Raw genomic sequence first — 19543 nt, 5'->3', positions numbered from 1 at the left:
TAATTGTTTTGATGAATATTATAATATTAATGTTCATCACACAAACATTTTCCAGTTGTGGGAATCGAACCCACGGCCTTGGTCTCAGAAGGTAGGGACTGGCCAAACAGTCGTTAAAAGATTTACTTTACATTAAGATTTTAAAAATCCTTACCCTTTCAACATATCTTATGGAATTGAATTTTATTTATTTCTTCAAATAACGTTACATAAAAAAGGTGTTGATTTATAATAATAAAACATAATAATCACAAGATCTTACATGAACTCTAAGTAGTTAATAGTCTTATCTACTTGTAAAACAAAGAAGCGCATAATCTCCTAAAGCAAGACTAGAAAGTAAGGTCAAGGGCATGCAAATTCAATTATGTACTTAATACATTGACGCACTGATCGTCTTTAATTACTAAGTACAATTACAGTATGCTCTTAGCCTAATCCATTTTAACCTGTAGGTACCTGTAGTGGTTTTCGAGTATGGAAATACTTTTTGACAGAACGTTCGTAAACCCCGAGATCAGGAGCATAGGATTTGCGACTCTAAACCGAGTTTACTTCGATGATACTAGACTCTATAGTATACTCTTGAACTACGGCAACTGATTATATATTATTAGATCTATTTTATAATCAGACGTATGCATCCAATGACTTGTTATTGTTAACCAGTGTCATTTGCTTATCCGGAAAGGATAAGTTTTCTAATCTTCGGTCAGTTAAAGTTTATACTTTCCGAAATTTTTATCGGTAGGTACTTCTATCGACTAATGTACCACTTGTTATTTTTTTTCAGATATGACGGAACTAATGTTTGGTTTGGAAAGTGTAATGAAACCACGTTTTGCGATACTTTGGTTATAATGTTGAAACTGCAGGCATAAACCTAGTTTAACGCGTTCGCTGAGTTCAGCTTGCTTTATCGCGTTAGTTAGTTTCAACAGTGAAATCGGGCCTTAGGGAGAATTCACACGTACCGCAACCAAACTAAATCGCAGTGCCAAATAGTGGTTAAGCAGTCGTTACGATTGTATTGTGTTGCTGCAGTGTCTTGTAGTTGCTTTGTGTTAACAACAAAATGTGGGTTGCATTATCGGTTATACAGATGCGATGTGGTTACGTTGTGGCTAGTGGCAAACAGAGAGATTAACTGGTTATCGCAACGTTGGTTGCGATGTGGCTGGCTGCAAGTACGCTGTGTCGATGGTGGTTGTACTATGGTTGCGATGTGGTCGATATCACCCACATGGTTAAATCTGGTAACAAAATGTGGTCCGCGTGAATTCAACTCCTTACCTATTATAACTGTAAAAGTGTGTTTGTTTGTATGTTTTTCCTTCCGTTAAGCCTTAACTAAGCAACTAATCAATCGATTTTTTTACATAGAGTTAGTTGAATGGACGAAGAGAATCATATTTTATCCCAGGAAGCGGACGAAGAAAGCGGGCAACAGCTAGTTAAACATAACTTTTTACAAATAACAGCAGCCCGTCCAGGTATTGGGTCTGTGGTGAGGTTTTGGTACGTGTATATTCAGACTAAGATAATAGTCTTATAATACACACGGTCTACATAAGAACGGCACATCGGCTTTTTTTATATTTTTTCTAGGCACTTACACATTAACAAAAAGGGGAATAAATCATGTTACAGACATTTGAGTATGTAATAGGAGTTAAGAAGCAGTTCATAATGGCGGGCGGTATGGAAAAATGGCCTACGACTATTCCTTGTATTCTAGTGGTTATACAGCCGTTGCACTTTTTCTATTTCCTTAAATATTTAACATACGTTCGTGCAAGTACTAGGTTTGCTGCGTATATCACCTGCCTGATCCGATCAGCGTATACGTATCGCTGACGGTTATCATGACAGCGTATGTGAGGTTGTGTATGATACGCAATTCGGTTCATATCGTATCGCACGGCATTTTGACCATTCATGAAAAAGTTCTTGATATAATTCGGTTCGGATCCGATCACTGTATCCGTATCGTATACTTTCATTTGACTACTTAAATTGATTTAAATCAAATTGCCAAGTTCTGTGTCAGCTCGCCTTTGATGATCGGATCAAAACAGACTCGATATGGAACAGGACGTATCTCGTAATCATATAAAAGTAGGAGAATAGAAAGATTTCCTACTCGATTATTGTAGCATACGGAGTAAGCTTGAAAGGCGTCTATCGTAAGTTAAGACGAACGATATAGAGATAGTGTGCTCGTAATAGGCAAATGATACACATCTGGACCCAACTTTACACTATCTTGCATTACTTTTGTAAAGCAAAAACTAAGCACCTATTCCATAAGAACGAGTTCCGCACGCGATTGAAGTAAGCAGTTACCACAAACCGCTATAAAAACGGAATCGCAACATGATAGATGAATTAAAAGTGTGCGTCATATCATTAGGAACGGGTCGACTAACAGGTTACTTACTTGACATATTACTGGTAATACCAGTATCTTCATGCTATATCTTGATACTTAAAGTGTCACTTACATTAGCAGGTAGGTACATAGTTTCGCATAGTTTCAACCTGCTACATGGCGATATATTATTCACAGCTTAGTGTCTACACATTCGTGTGGAGACATAAATAAATGGCACGTCTTTCGGCAAAGATATACCGCCAAGCTTTTTAGCGTTCCGGTACGATGCCACTTAATTTAACTGCAATACCTGTCACAGTTTAGACTTCAACATCACTTGTCAAGTGCTAAGTGAAATAAGAAAAGGGAAATAAAATGTAGGAGTATGTATAATTAAACAGACTACATGGCATAATAACTATATATATATATATATATATATATATATTTATATTTTTCTTACGCCATATACCTCTCACCAAAAGGTCTGTGTGTATGTGGTGGGAGGCTTTGTCCGTGGCTAGTTACCACCCTTCTGGCAAAGACGTGCCGCTAAGCGATTTAGTGTTCCGGTGCGATGTTGGGTAGAAACCGATTAGGGGTATGACTGCCATACTCCCTAACAGGTTAGCCCGCTATTATCTTAGACTGCATCATCACTTACCACCAGATGAGATTGCAGTCAATGGCTAACTTGTAGTTTAATATATGTATTTCCAAAAAAAAAATTTAAAAAAAAACGACGTCCATTCCAACAGTTATGTTTCCTCAATGAGAATTCAGGTTGCATTTTCTTGTACTGGCTCAGGTGACTTGTAAGCTTTCATGCAATTCAATTCGTTTGTAATAAATAGTGTGGAATAAACTATTCACGGGGCAGGTATAATATTTATTATTCATATCGACCCGTTGACGGCCAACTACAGGGCACGGGTCTCCTCCCACAATTAGAAGGGGTTAAGGGCTTACGCAGGCCCAGTGCTGATTGGTGCACTAATATATAATGTTATATATTTATTAGTCCAATTAAACGTAGAAAGTAATATTAAAGAAGATGAACAACAAAGTCACTACGCTATTAGAGTAACATAAAATTTGAACCAATTATTCTATTATTATTGCGGTTAAATCTACGGTATTGTGGCGTCTCCTTCCATCGTAACTTTCAACTAATAACAGCTATCGGTTGGTATTGCGGAATTATTGTCTCTTGCCCAACCGCTTGCATCACGATTCATCAGCGTACCAGGTCGACGGCTTCAATTTCTATATCATTGTTCTGCGTATAACGTCAAGGTTAGTGATGTTGAATTATCATCATCATCCTATTCTCACTTACGAGATAATTTTACATTTACACACTACCCAACACGCTGCTCCAATGTGGTTTGGTGGGCTTTAAAGATTATTATCACAAGCTAGTGATGATTAATTCTAATAAATGTTATGGACCGCTTAACGTGCACTCCGACGGACGTCGATGGACCTTTTTTATCTTCAAAAATGTTGTGTCATTTATTGCTTAATTCAATTGCCTTCCTAACAGGCTTTCTCAAATATTGACCGATTAATTTATATTTTTGCGTACATGAGGCCTTAGTCCATAAATATAAAATATCAAAATGTAAGTACATGATTTTATATCAAATATTGGTAACTGTAAAGCTAAAGAGGCTATTGATTAAAACAAAACAGAAATTCCAACAGAGGGTAGCTAGCAGTGGACTGCATTTGTTTTATAAACCTCTTGTTATGATAACATAATATAGTCAAAGAAGGCTAGGCAGATATGATTTTTACAAGGGTGGAATCTCTCTTCGTAGGTACATATTAATAAACTCGGGCCAATGGGTAATGGTAATCTAAATATATTTACTCATTCGATAGCCTGATACTTAACTACGTTTATATATATATATATATATATATATATATATGGTAGTGAAAGAGCGCCATCTAGTGACAAGCCTTCTTCCCATTATTGTAAGGCGTACATATAAACTGTTCGACACATACAGAGGATACAGACTATGAACGGAAATTTAAAAAAAAACTTTCGTTTAATTTAATTCTGTTTTAGTCCAGATTGTTAACTTAACAACATATCTAATACTACTATACCCAATCTCATTTTTCGACTTTCCTTTTGTTCCACGCAACATCTATATGTATAAAAGATAGTTGTGTTAGTTACATCATTTATAACTCAAGAACGGCTGGACCAATTTTTATGATATTTGATTTTTTGGATTTCTCTCAGACCGGAATAGGTTAATAAGTATTAAAATATAACATTCATAAAAAAAAAAAAGATCCACGGTACGAAGTTCGCCGGGACAGCTATAGTATATAGGTAGTAGGTAAGAGTACCTATGATAGTCATACATGAAGAATAAATAGCAATCACCGGACCCTCTACGTCGTAACGATCCCCTACAATGCCGCAATTTATTATTTTTATCCTGCTTATGCCTGCAATACTTCATAATAAACTGGCGACTAGTTAAATGATCGGTAAGTAGGGCAACCGGTGGGAACGTTGGGGTAATAAACGATATTATGCAGTGCTGCCATTATTACAATGATTGTAATAACTTCTTTTAGATAAAATTTGCGATTAAATTAGAAATGTAATAAACATCATATGTCACATCATATATTTTCATTTTAAGGTCCCATTGGTGTGCAAATACATTCTCTCTCATGGGAGATACGGTTTCAGAGCGGCCACGATGCTCCCATTAGGGTTGGTTGGCTTATTAAGTTAAACCTACTATGGCAATGGAAAGCAAAAAGGCTATCTTTTTTTATTTTGAATAAATAAATAGCACGTATAACTTTACACAGCACATCAAAACCTAGGAAATACCAATTAAAAAAAAAATGTGTAAAAATCTAGATCATCTCCATCATATCAACCCATTACCAGCCCACGACAGGGCACAGGTCTCGTCCCACAATAAGAAGGGGTTTAGTCCTTAGTCCACCACGCTCCGTCCGTAGGCCCAGTGCGGATTGGTAGAACTCTCAGGAATGCAGGATTCCTCACGCTGGTTTCGTTCACCGTTGAAGCAAGTGATAATTTACGAAGTCCATTATTGGTATCGTCAATGTTAACGTGTCAACGTAATTTCTGTTATCGACAAGCTGGTATACATTATATTATATATGTTGTTATTTTTCCAAAGGAAGCCGTAGCCGCGCTGATACATAGACGAAATACCGACACTAGACTTTGTAATTTAAGTTGGTAACCTGGTTTTGGAAATGCCTCCATGCCTTTGATGTTTACATCATAATCGAAGCTTAATCACTATTCCACCATCAAACCAAAATCTATTTTTGTTGGTCCTATTGATACCACTCATTTGAGTGGATTTAGTTAATTCACTATTTGTATACTTTTATTTATTTTGACAAATGTTCTTGTAGGTACCAACGGACCTACAAGAACATTTGTCTACGGAGGAAAATTTGAATTAATTGACAACAATATTTTTTTCCTTCTCGCATAACATATTTCCGTTAAGGGCTTATTAAAAAACTTTTTCACGCGTTAATTGGACTAACTATTTAGCATTATACCGACTTAGTTATTGAAATAAAAATAACGTTATTATTTACATGATTTAACCGATTCATTTCCGCGTTCTGCAATACTTATTTTAACTTACCGTTGGACCTTATAGTGCTTATGTGTATTGTTTAACCATTTCATATACCTAATGTATTTAATTTTACATATATACTTATATTATTGATTGTTCTATATGTTCATTTACGTTTTGTTTTATTTAATTAATTAATGTAACATTGATTTTTATATTATTATTATATTAGTTAGTTTAGTGTTAATATTCATTTTCAATTATATCTATACATTATTATCACGCCGTTAACTTGATGAATTTAGAATGTTTGAATTTGAATTTAAACATGCGTTGTGTTACGTATTTGCTGACCTGGATGGCGAAGTGGTAAGCGCTGTCGAATAATAGGAGGATCCACAGTCAGTCCGCTGCAGAGGCAATTCGGTAATCTATGTTTTAAAATTTTCTCTAGTTTGGTACAAAAAACGACGTGCTTAAATCCCGGGAAGACTCAGATCTTGGGGAAATGAGTTTGGGGGACCTTTTTCCCCTAGCTGATCCTTGTTAGCATTGTATTACAAAGGCACCGGTGTGGTCTTATGAGATACTGGAACTTCGCAATATGTGCAAAGGTTGGCCACCAAGGAGGTTTTAGTGGTTAATAATCCACCCTAACTATCGGTTATCTCATAATGAGATTGGCCCCACAAACAAAAAAAAGGGAATTGGGGTTACCATAGCAACAGTACAAATAAGGCTTGCTGTCGTGTAACAGGCCCTTTACAAATACAATGGCAGCTAAACAGTACCATAGCTCCCCACCTTTCACCCACGGGCCCAATAGTTCACATGAATCACGAAGTGCTGAGGTCAAAGGTCAGTTTTATTAAACTCTTCCATAAATAGAGCCTCCAAGAGTTAAGAAATATGTTTGCATGTAGACCGTTAAGTAAACAAGTTTATTATTTATAGACAATTTCTTATCCTAACTAACATTATAAACGCTAAAGTGTTTTTGTTGGTTTATCCTACCTAATGCCCTTGCCTTTGCCCAATGCCCTAACAAACCAATGAACTTGATTTTTGGCAAAGGTTAGTTGAAAAGACGGAGAGTAAAATAGTGTATTTATCCTAGGAAAACCAACGGCTCCCACCGAATTTGTTAAAACCCGAAATAAACACTGACGAAGTGCGCGGGCAACAACTTATTTAAATTCATATTTTCACTTTGGATCGTCTAAATACTAAATTTTTTCAAACGAATGACGTTTTCTTTTTTTTTGTGTCTTGTATTAAAAAAAATAAGCTAGCAAACGACAAAGGAGTTAAACGCATTGGGATATTAACGAATAAAATACACGTGTCACATATTCCAAACGCATTTGGCGGGAAGCCGAATTATAAATTCCTACCCGAGATATTCTCCCCCTAGACTGTATAGAAGTTTCACTTACAAGCGCACGTAAATAATGTCATAGCTTATATCGTATTGTAATAGAAGCGATGATAGCGCAGTGGTTAAGAAATCGATAAATCAAATTTATAGGTTACTATTATGTATGGGTAGGAAAGAGAGAATAAACAAAAACTTTTTACTGAGACACATTCGCAATGAATTTAACACTGGATCGCTAAAACGTTCGTAGGTACCGAAAGGAACCAGAATGATACTCTGCGGGTAGTAATATTCATTACAAGTAATTAAGTGTAGCAGAGTTTTTCTTTTAAAAACTTGTATAATAAACGTAATATGATGAAAATCTCTTATTTATTTTTATTTTGATATGTATTAAAACGCGTGATTTTGAAAGACAAATTTACACTAAAAATTAATGACAAGATTGTTAGATTATATGACAAGTTAGAGACATATCGACATTGTTCTATCGTTAGTTCAAAACTAGGCAAAGGTCTTGATCACAGTGAATTCTACATTCCATGGCACAGGTTTATATGTCTTGTGTGTAAATTTATGTAAATTTTCTCCTATCATTAACGGCTCTATAACTGCCAAACTTGATCCATATATGACAATTTATTAAACCCCACTACGTTAAATCACTTTCTACGGTTCAATTCAATACAATACTTTCGATTCAATACAAATCGTAGGTAACTTTCACGCTATCGAATACGTAAACGTAGCTAGGTGGAAAATCTCACACAGGGCACTCAGAGTAGAACCGTCTATCTATTGCAGGAACTCGGTATTTCGAATTCCAGAATAATCAAACAAAAGTAGGTAACACTCTCTGGCTGGGCAGGTGTTTACACTGTTGGACAAACATTACAGAGTTATAGATACTTCAACTCAGTTGTGCGCGCGGCCCTATGTGTGCGTGCGCTTGTAAATATACAACTTTCATTCGTGTGGCAGTGACGCGGCAGTCGTCGTTCGAGCAAGACGTGTTCCTATCGCTTTTTCTTACGGGTACAGTCGTTTACGAAAATGTCTAGTTCTTCACGGAAAAAATGTTTAAGGAGTCAGGTAAATATTTTTTATTTTTAAATTTAGATGTAATGAATAGGTATTTATTATGATTCTATATACGAAAAAATATATCCTTGTTGACGTTTACGTATTATTGTTTTAGACTCGAGAAACCATTGCTAAGGTATACGAATTTCTGAAAATAGATGCGAGAGATATATTGGAACTAGTAAGTGATCCAGTTTGCAGTGCAAGTCCAATTTTAATATCGAAACTAAGTGAACATTTAAATAGCGTACGGAAAAGAACAGCAATGGCAGTGGGGGTATCAGAGAGAACAGTTACTAATATATTGGCTGAAGGAAAAGAATCTGACTCTAAGTTTAAATCTCCGCATAAAGACCGTAAAAAACGTTTAAAGAAGTTAGAATTAGACAACTTTAACGTTGATGTTATACGTTCCACTATTCAAAATTACCATTTAGAACATCGTGAGTTACCTACCTTGCTAAAGTTGAAAGGAATATTTCAAGATAAACTTAACTATGATGGAAGTATTTCGACTCTGCGTACAGCTTTGTTAAAGTTGGGATACAAATGGCGAAAAACTGTGGATAACAGACGTGTTATTATAGAGCGGCATGACATCCAAAAACTACGATTTTCCTACCTAAAAAATTTACTCAGATACCGTCAAGAAAATCGGTGTATCGTATATACAGATGAGAGCTATATCTTAACTAATCATGTTCAAAACAAAGGATGGGGTAATAAAGATGGACCACCTTTAAAGAGAAACCTGTCGAAAGGACAAAGAATTATCATTGTGCATGCTGGTTCAGAACAAGGTTTCGTACCTAACGCACTATTGACATACAAAGCAAATAGTGTTTCTGGTGATTACCATTCTAACATGAACGCGGAAAACTATGAAAAGTGGCTAAAAGAACGTCTAGTACCGAATCTTCCACCTAACTCTGTGGTTGTGCTTGATAATGCCTCATACCATAACGTTCAAAATGACAGAGCCCCAAATTCGAATTCCAAAAAAATAGAAATGCAGAGATGGCTGACAGAAAAAAATATAGCTTTTAATCAAGATATGAAAAAAATTGAACTGTATGATTTGATTAAAAAAAATAAAGAAAACTATATCTGTTACAAGATTGATGACATACTTCAGCGATATGGCATAAAAGTTCTTCGATTGCCACCATATCATCCTGAACTAAACCCCATAGAATATGTGTGGGGAATTTTAAAAAATTATATTGCTTCGCGTAATGTCGACCAAAATGTGACGGAAATAATGAAACTCATAAATGAATGTTTAAGTCAAATTGATGAAGGGATGTGGGGTAATACTTGTCGACATGTACAAAAGAAAGAAGAAGAATACTATAGACATTTTGACATGGAGTCAGAATTCATAATTAACCTTGATGAGAGCAGCGAATCCGAAAATTCATCATTTGATTTTTCAAGTAGCGATTCAGAATAATGTTCAATAAATAAACATTAAATTACCAAATAACTGTTTTTTTAAAAAAAAACCCGTATATAACCCGTAAATAACTGTATTTGTATTTGTACCCGACTGTACCTCTTGTCACGCACACAAAGTCACTGTATATGTACAAGGTTTACCCACACATAGGGCCGCGCGCACAACTGAGTTGATGTATCTATACCAAACTACTAACGAGTCGCTTTGGAAATTATCCAACACTTCAACTTATTAGACGTCACCTACATTGCCTAAGCCTCACGTACTGTTTAAACTTTAAAACCCAAAAATATTCACTATTTGCCTATACTGGTATTTTCACTCAGCTTGAAGTACTTGCTTCAGAACTGGCATCAATAGTTCCGAGGATTATAAGTTTTATGAGTAGTTAAGACGGCCGAATGAATTTTTTAACTGCGTTTTATGGAAGCTTTTTATTTCATATAAATTAACATTAAGAAACCACCAAGACAACAGTAAGAAACTTTAAAAAAAAAAGTAGATGTAATTATTATCAAAGTTACAAATATTCTTCCATTATATCAATTAATATTTTTTCCAGTTGAATTTTGTACAAAACCATTAATTAAAACAAACTTTTAATATATGGACTCGTCGTCTTTCTATCGTCAATCGTCATGTGCATTGAAATGAGCTTCTGAGTCATGAAATAAAGAGATCAAAACAAAGTAGTATAAACTCTAGTCTAGGTTGTCATACCATTTAATATTTAAATAAATATAATAATCGTAAGACTACGACAGTTTTATTTATTTGTCAATTTTTTTGATATGTGCGGCGGCGATCACCTAACATCAGGCCCACCAGTGAGGCATTCAATACGCTAAATCGTAAAAAGTTTAAGATTTCAATAAGTAATAACTCCTCGATTTCCACGATATATTACACGCTCAAAACGTTTAATCGAATGTAGAGCAACTTAAGCGCAGTAAACCCGCATCGATCGTTTAGTACGTGACTCAAATTCGGCGTCACCTTTAAGTAAAAGGAGTAGCTTGTACATTTAAAATTTAGCTATGAAATTGCGTTATTATCAAACTTGTTTTCTTTAAGGATTGCCAGTGTGTTTTACAGGAATCACATTACAAACATTTTTAACATCCTAATAAAATATATGAACGTGTAAAGTAATGTGTATAGGCACGAGACTAATCTATTTTAATAAATAACACGGCATTCAAGTAAATATTACAAATGAATGTAACTCAATTCTATTATAACATCATCGGTGATGAATATATAAAAACTACATGAATTCATCATGGAGGATGTTATAATAGAATTGAGTTAAGTGCGTGACTCAAATCAGTTGATATTGAATGGGCCTCAGATTATTAAAAAATAGAATGTCACGTAATTCTTCAAAAAATAATTATTAATCTTATAGGTGGATATATAAATCTAAATATACTCATCATGGAGGATGTTATAATAGAACTGAGTTAAGTTGCGTGACTCAAATGAGTTGATATTTAATGGGCCCCAGATTATTAAAAAATCACGTAATTCTTCAATAAATTAAAATTTATCTGGCGTTGCAGCGAGAATGTTAACAAGTTATGAGAATTTAGCTAAATTTGCTATACCTACTCCGCAAAAAGCAGGAGAATCTGTATGGTGTAATTTACAATTTCTTCAATCCTTTTACTCCATACCAAACAGATTATTGGCAATGTACCCTCTACGCTAACTTTGCGCAATTTAAAAATGATAAATTATGAAAATTTGAGCTTAATTTGCTATATTAAAACATATATGCCGAAACCGGAGCATCCTCAGGAGTTGCCATCTTACAGAGATTATAGTAATATTAGTAAAGCTGTTGATAATTATATAACAGGCGACAGTCTTCCAAAGTTTAAAGATAAATTGTCGAATTATTTTTTGAGCGCGTCGACAGTAAAACTTGTAGGTAGTATTTTCGTTTTTATTTTCTTTCTTCTACTTAATAATAATTTAAACCCGTAAGTGGGTTTACATTATTAATTATTGTTTAGCTTGTATGCTCTATGTAATAGTTTTGATTGTTTTTTTTTGTAACCTGTTGGTGCCCTTATTAAATAAATCTGTGCGTTCGGATGCTCTGAAAATCATATTATAGTAATGTTTGTGAGTACGGGTGTTAGTCGGTTGAATTCTAACCTAACCTAATTACTATGAGTTTGTTTTCACAAAACCGGAGGACTGTACAAATTTGATTGCTGATAAGTCCGGGTCGACGACCCGGCGCGCACGACCGTTGCGGTTTATTCATATCGACAAGATGACTGACGGGGATATTCAATTCTGTTAACAACCTTTTTACAACAATTTTCATGGTTAGACGTCGAAACTTATCAGTTTCTTTATGGACCTACCACTTAAGAAATAAAAACATACGTGTTAAAATATATCATGCAGCTTATGTCAATTTTAGCAGGTTACAGACACTGTGTAGTTGGATAGGTCATTATTTCATGGAAGATGTAACCGCCGATAAAACTCTGATTGGTAACGTTTAAGAAAACTTTGTCGCCACTTTCAAACAAAATTCCCTGTGGTGATGATCAGCTGGCTATCAAGCTAGCGATCTTCATCACAAATATGGGCCTCATGCAAAGCTTTGTAAATGCAGTTAAAAAACCAGAGATGCGGACATAGCCAATCGAGTAGGGATGCTTAATTGACATTGGATCGATAGACCTTATTGAGATTGTTGTGAGTGTCAATCCCGTGCTGGGAAACACAGCATCGATAGATAACTGATAGAAGACTTACACCGTGAGTAACTGACTAGTTCCTAGCCAACCGACGAACACGTACCGCCAACCTATTTAGTGATCCGGTAGAAATCTGCGTAGAAACCGATTTAAAGAGGTATAAGTTTTATATCACTGCTACACACCCCCAATGGTTAGCCTTCTTAACCTTAACCATATTAGACTGCATCATTACTTACCACCAGGTGAGATTGCAGTTAAATATCAACTTCGAGTGGGATAAATAATAACCCCCAGGTGGATGGGCGACATTATGTGAGACACAGTGTTACAAAGCGGCTCACCCGTGACTGTTAGGATAGATAATTTAAAGTTTTTATTTAGATAGTTCCTAATCTCACACCAAATAAATTGTGAAACGTAATAACGTATTATATGTTATAAAGCAAACGCTATAAAAAGAGTATAACTATTATTTTTACACTTGTTAATTCGTGCACAAACGCTCAGCAATAAAGCGGGAAATAAGGTTTCCACCTAGGTACCTAATAGGGTTCTCACCTTCGATCAATAGAATGTAATACGTACGTACTTGAGGTACTTTTGGGTTCCTGTTACATATTTAAAGATATTTATTACTTTGAATATGTTGGTTTAAAAAAAGATATTCCAGAGTTTAATATTGATTTGAAACGCACATTTTATACTATTTATCTAATTGCAGTGAGTCTACTAACGGTTCGCAAGACACATTTTACAGAGAAGAATGAATCCGGCAAGAAACTAGGCAGTTGCTTTTTTCCAACAACCAACACTAATAATTACAAGTTAATATTCGATTCCTTCACTTTTATTGCTTGATCGGAGGTAACGCACACACATTGGTTTTCTCACTAGCAAACAAACCGAAATACGTTACGAAATCTCATTTATCATGGCCACTTTTTGAGGACTGACAGCATATTCATCATCATCATCATCATCATCATATCAACCAATCGACGTCCACTGCTGGACATAGGTCTTTTGTAGGGAGATTTAGAAAAGACAGCATATTACTGCACAAATATTTTAAAATATCTTAGATAGTGTTGCCCAAATGCAAGAACAAGACGAGACTTAGCCAGTCTTGGTCTTGGTCTTGCGCCAATACACCTGGTCTTGGTCTTGGTCTTGGTCTTGCGCTCCTAGTCTTGGTCTTGGTCTTGGTCTTGCAGCAAGAGTCTTGCAAGTCTTGCAATTACCTATTAGTCTATTACTATTTATTAAAGTTTACTTTAAATCTTAGAAAAACGTATTAGAATTGGAACATTGTGAGCTTGAATTAACATAGCCATAGTAAAGATCAAGCAGATTAATAAATAACTGAAGATTTGATAAGAAATTCGAAAAATCAACTGACCTATATGTCGTTTTCCATGGAAGTAACTGTTTCTTAATAAACATTTATGATTTATAAGCTTACATTTGCTAAAACAACTTGTAAAAACTTAAGAAATATAATGACTAAATGTACAATAATAGTACCTAAGTAATTAGTTTAAAACCATATAAGTAATCAATATTATAATTACTTACTAGAATGAATTATTATGACATCTACTACCTATCCTCACCATTTTATCCTAATCATAATACTACTTGCGTGATCAGTATAATGTATTCATTTTCATTCTAAGCACTCTGAAACTTATTTATTCTTTCGAACACCTGTAGGTACTCTTAAAATTCGAAATTATTTTGCATGAATAGTGTCAAATGTTATGATTTCGGCGCGGCGGCAACGATTGTTTTAGATTTCAAAAGAAGCCGCCGGCGCGTGTATCATAACCATGTACTTCCGAAAAGCGGCAAATTTCTTTGAGAAGTAAGTACAAAACCTTTGATGCCGCATTATCAAAGTGCCGATGGTTAAAACATAACTATGCATGCACTCAGTTTGATTTTAATAGATATTTTTTTATTCGCTATGTTTATGGTATTAGTCGTAATGCGCATAGGTCCAGTTTTTCATATTCTTTGATATAGTTTTTTGCGTCTCATAGAATTCCTAAGCGTACCTACCTACCTATACACCGAACTGTTACACCTAACTACTCCGTGAAATAGCGCTAAGTCCTAGCTGCAAGACGCAAGAGTCTTGCAGGCTATGTCTTGTTCTTGCTCAAGTCTTGCACGGTCAGTCTTGGTCTTGGTCTTGCTAAAAATACGCGGTCTTGTTCTTGGTCTTGGTCTTGCAAAAACGCAAGAACAAGACCAAGACTGCAAGACCAAGACTGAATTTGGGCAACACTAATCTTAGACCCTCAACAGGGACGTTATCTAACACGTCTTCAATGTGATATTATTGTTACATTTTTTATTTATTTATTTTAATGCATCCATAAAGTTAAGTCCACCACTCCGCACTGGGCCTGCGTCATCGTGGGAGACCCGTTCCCTATAATGTGTTGATATACTGATAGTTAAGTACTGATGGTCCCTGCTGATTTTATGATGCTGACTGCCTTTCACAATCTTACCCTTTTGTAGTCAGATGGAATATTAAGAAAAAATATTCTAAAAGCAACTAGTTATACTGGTGTCAGAATTCTTGTTTGAAACAACAATTCCAGAATTAAACCAGTTTCATTATAATTTAAGCCATGTCTGCTGGATTTTAGAAAATAGTACGGGTATATAGATATTTTTTTAACAACTTAGTACCTAATATATTAAAACCAGTGGCCATTTCTAAAGTAACATTTTTATGAGTCGTCCTGTTGCAGGTTTGGTTTAAAGGAAATTAATCGTATTTATATGATATTTTGAAGCGTCTCTTCAAAATGTTCAAAATTTGTACTAAACGTAAGCTTATAGAAAAATCCTCTTTTATGGTTTATAGATTACGTAAATGATAAAAAACTTGGGTATGAATTCACACCTAGTTTTTTTTTAAATTTTAAATGACAATGTGCAATTGTGATAGCTAAAGGAACACCCGCCTAATTTTCTTGTCCAATGTCGTGCTATGTCTTGCTAACATAATATATTACGTATGAGATTGCACATATGCTGCCTTTTACAAATCTTTTATTTAATGGCACGGGTTATACATACATCGGTTCACGTGAGGCTGGTTATGCACGGCTGCATTTGTGACACACGGGTGCGATTGGGGGCCCTATGAGGAAACCACGGCCCGTATAGATAACGCGCTAGTCATAATGCAAACAAAACTTTGTTTACACTGACGCTATTAGTGGGCCATATTTTTGTAACACAATTTTAAGTAGGCTTCTTCGTGTAGTTAGAATTCATCATTTACATTGGTATGTAAGGGGTATGTACATAACACTTCAAAGAGTAGATCCGAGAATGGGAACTACGTTTATATATGGTATAATATATATATATGTATAAAATGTGACAGTTTTAACAAAATAATTAATATTTTTAATTATCAAATTAATAGATATCTTTATATATATTATTTTTTTAAGTGTTTATTTCCTGTTTCAACTTAAACTTTATTTTAAATTTTCTTTCATTTAATTCAATGTTGTGTACACATACTTTGGGTTGTAGCTTAGAACAAAACTTGTTATTACTTATATTTAGATCTACCTTTAGTTATAACCTGTTTTTTGTATTTAAAAACAATAAACTTTTTAAATGTTTATTGAAAATGTTAAAAATTATAGAATTTGTTTTCGTTGCTATTTCGTTTTATAATACATATAATAACATTTATTTCATTTTATTTTTATTTATAGGTAAGAGTTAGTCCACCAATCCGCACTGGGCCAGCGTGATGGACTACCGTCTTAACCCCTTTCTGATTGTGGGAGGAGACCCGTGCCCGGTAGTGGGCCGGTTATGGGTTGATTACATGAAGGGAGTTATAGTGCCGGGTGGTGACGGCAGATCAGAATACAGTTGTCACTTGTCACCAAGCGTCCTATTCCCGCGGGTGTCTTACGAGGCGACTAAGGATATATAACTAATACGGCCAGCGCGGTGATTATGGCCAAACCCTCCCGTTTGGGGAGGCCCGTGTGGACTATTTATAGGCTATAAGGGAGTTATTAGCTTCTAATACGGTATCAAAGTTTCAGCCTTGTCTAGTTGCTATCTTACCAGATACATTTCGGAGTGTGCTCAGGAGCTATTCGATTCGACTTGGTCAAACCATCTCCTTTCTACCATCGAACTGCGAGGTACCGAAAGAATCTGCACCGTTACGTTGTTGAAATACACGTACGAAGCGTTTTGCTTATTCCTTTCTTATCCGCAACGCAAAAGGCTGGAATGCCCTCCCATCTTCCGTCTTCCCCGATACCATAATCTGGGTACCTTCAAATCAAGAGTGAATAGGCATCTTCTAGGCAAGCGCGCTTCATCTTAGGCTGCATCATCATTTACCATCAGGTGTGATTGCAGTCAAGCACTTGGATATTTATAAAAAAAAAGATACAAAAAAATTATGTCAAACACGGGACTTCGGCCTATCAGACCACTGCGCCAAAATAATGTACAGAAATTTAGGTCCCACTCGTGTATTTTATCCTGGCGGTCCCCCGCGACTTCGTCTGCGTGTCAAACTTAAATGATAGTCATATTATGCTGTGCCGGAGTTTTTTTATAACTTTTAAAGAATTCTCTTTATTGCGTCATATGGTGTTTCGGCGTTATAACCGTAACTATAACCATTTACGCATCGCGCGCATCGGAAACTTTCAAAAATATTTTTTCCCATTTTTGCAAAAAAAATATGCTTTCGTCTAATCGTAGCTTAATAAACATTAAGCTACGATTACATATATATTATATAGCATATAGCTTTCTTCGATAAATGGACTATCCAACACAAATGGATTTTTCCAATTCGATTCAGTAGTTCCCGGGATTGGTGCGTTCAACCAAACAAACTATCCACCTTTATAATACATAATATTAGTTAGATTGTTTTTGCGTCAATCAATTTGGAAGCGCTACCTAACTTGAACTAGAATTCTATAGGAAGGAAGGTAGATAACATGGCCAACCAGCATTTAATAAACTCGTTACGGTATAGTTTGACCTCCGAAAACGTAACAGGGTCTCACGAGCGATATCGTTTCGGCCACGCACGCACTCTCTTCGAACGTGGAATAACAATCGCAGCGTGGGAATAAACTATGCATAACTATAGCTATCCATATAATGAGGCCAACCAGAGTTGTGTAAGAGAACAGGCCATTTTACTTGGAACATAAAATTCAGTTGTAATAATTGTTCTTCTTTGTCATTCATTCATTCAAGAATATTCTTACTTGCTCTAAACTTTTCCTTCCAATCATAAATTTTTAGTTGAATTTGTATCAAGTTTCTCTGGACCCAATTTATGCACCAAAGCTTCTTCGCCTGAAGTTCATTCACTACATAACTGAGCCACATTACAATTTTGGCATAATACTTCAAAATCATCATATTATAATTATTATTAAATAATACGATTTATTAATGAAATGTAGACTTTTAAGTAGTCAAACCGTAAAATATCTATCTCCAGGCATTTTAAATGAGATTGGAAATTGTTCAAACTGATAATGAATACTTATACACAGTTTCCTTACAACAGAGTTATTTAAATTTCATAACTTAGTTATATATACAAATATGTGAAATGTTCTTGCGTGAACCAACTATACAATTCACAGATTAAAATTATTTTCTATGAATGCAACATGATTGTTATTCTAAACCACAATTACATTATAATATTAGAAAGATGATAACTTCCTTGATTTTATAAGTTTCATGTTCCAAGAGTGCTAATCAAGTGGAAAAAAATATATACAGTGTTAGCTGCACAATAAGAAATTTAGGGAAAAAGATTTTACTTTTAGATACTAAAAGCGGCTGTACAGCATTTTGATTTATGAGTGTTCTGTGGAAAGATCTGTTTGTGAATTATAATTGCTACCATACAGATTTTATTTATGCAGATTGTAGCAAATTAGGGCTTATGTTTATGTAGTCAACAGCTACTGTTTACCTTCCTGGTGTAATGATAACTCTGAATATATAAGTGGGAAGTCCCAGGTTAGACCCCTGAAAGGGTTACTAGGTTAGTTATGCTGCTAATAGCAAATATGTGCGGGGTGGGGTGCCGAATGGGTTTCAAACGGCTGTACTGCCAACACGTTAGCCCAGCAACATCTCTTGCAACTAGATGAGATTGCATTCAAGGGCCAATTTGTATAGAAATTAAAATACTTAACTTGTCAGTGAATTATAAACAAATTAAATATTTTAACATGATAATATGTTCATATTTGCAAATACTGAGTGATTTAAAGACTCACCTGCAATTGTTACTTAACTAACTGCAAACTATCCATTAGAATTCAGTAAGTCATTTCTTATTACTTTGATAATAACATTTTCTTCTCAGATTGCAAAAGCCAATTATTTAATAAAATTATATAATAAGAATGTGTAAAAATTTTCAAATACATCGAATAAGTAGGCTATGCTTAATAATTATTATAACTATGTAGTTTATTATACAGATCTTGTAATAATTGAAATTAACAAGTCCATAAAATAGTGAACAATTAAACAATGTATTTTTGTCTCAACACAGCAATTGAAAAGGATCATGGGTGTTTTAGCACATAACAATTGTTAATAACTAGATAATGTGTTTAAGATATTTAGGTCCTTAATAACATGGAGTGAAGTGGGAAAATGTTTTTTACATTTAACATTCTTTGTTGCATTCAAAGTTATAATTTCACACATATAACTCAGTTATTTAAAACTTATAAAAAATACAATTTATAGGTTTTTGATAGATACCTACTATCTCAAACAATTACTGTGGCCACCGTTTTCGTCTTGAGTAGAAGAGAGTTTTTATAGTATGGAGCAGTCTTGTCTCCTCAGCATATTAAT

General features: G+C 34.9%; 1 protein-coding gene across 3 annotated transcripts in view; it reads right to left on the bottom strand.

Annotated features, from left to right (window-relative positions):
* The window catches only part of LOC120637297 (serine/threonine-protein kinase 26), a 159093-nt gene that overhangs the window by 138456 nt on the left and 1094 nt on the right, over positions 1 to 19543 (bottom strand). The window lies entirely within an intron of this gene.

This window comes from Pararge aegeria, chromosome 3, assembly GCF_905163445.1.
Source record: "Pararge aegeria chromosome 3, ilParAegt1.1, whole genome shotgun sequence".
Taxonomy (NCBI): domain Eukaryota; kingdom Metazoa; phylum Arthropoda; class Insecta; order Lepidoptera; family Nymphalidae; genus Pararge; species Pararge aegeria.
The sequence above is the reverse complement of the archived record's forward strand: the minus strand, read 5'-3'. Positions and strand labels throughout refer to the sequence as shown.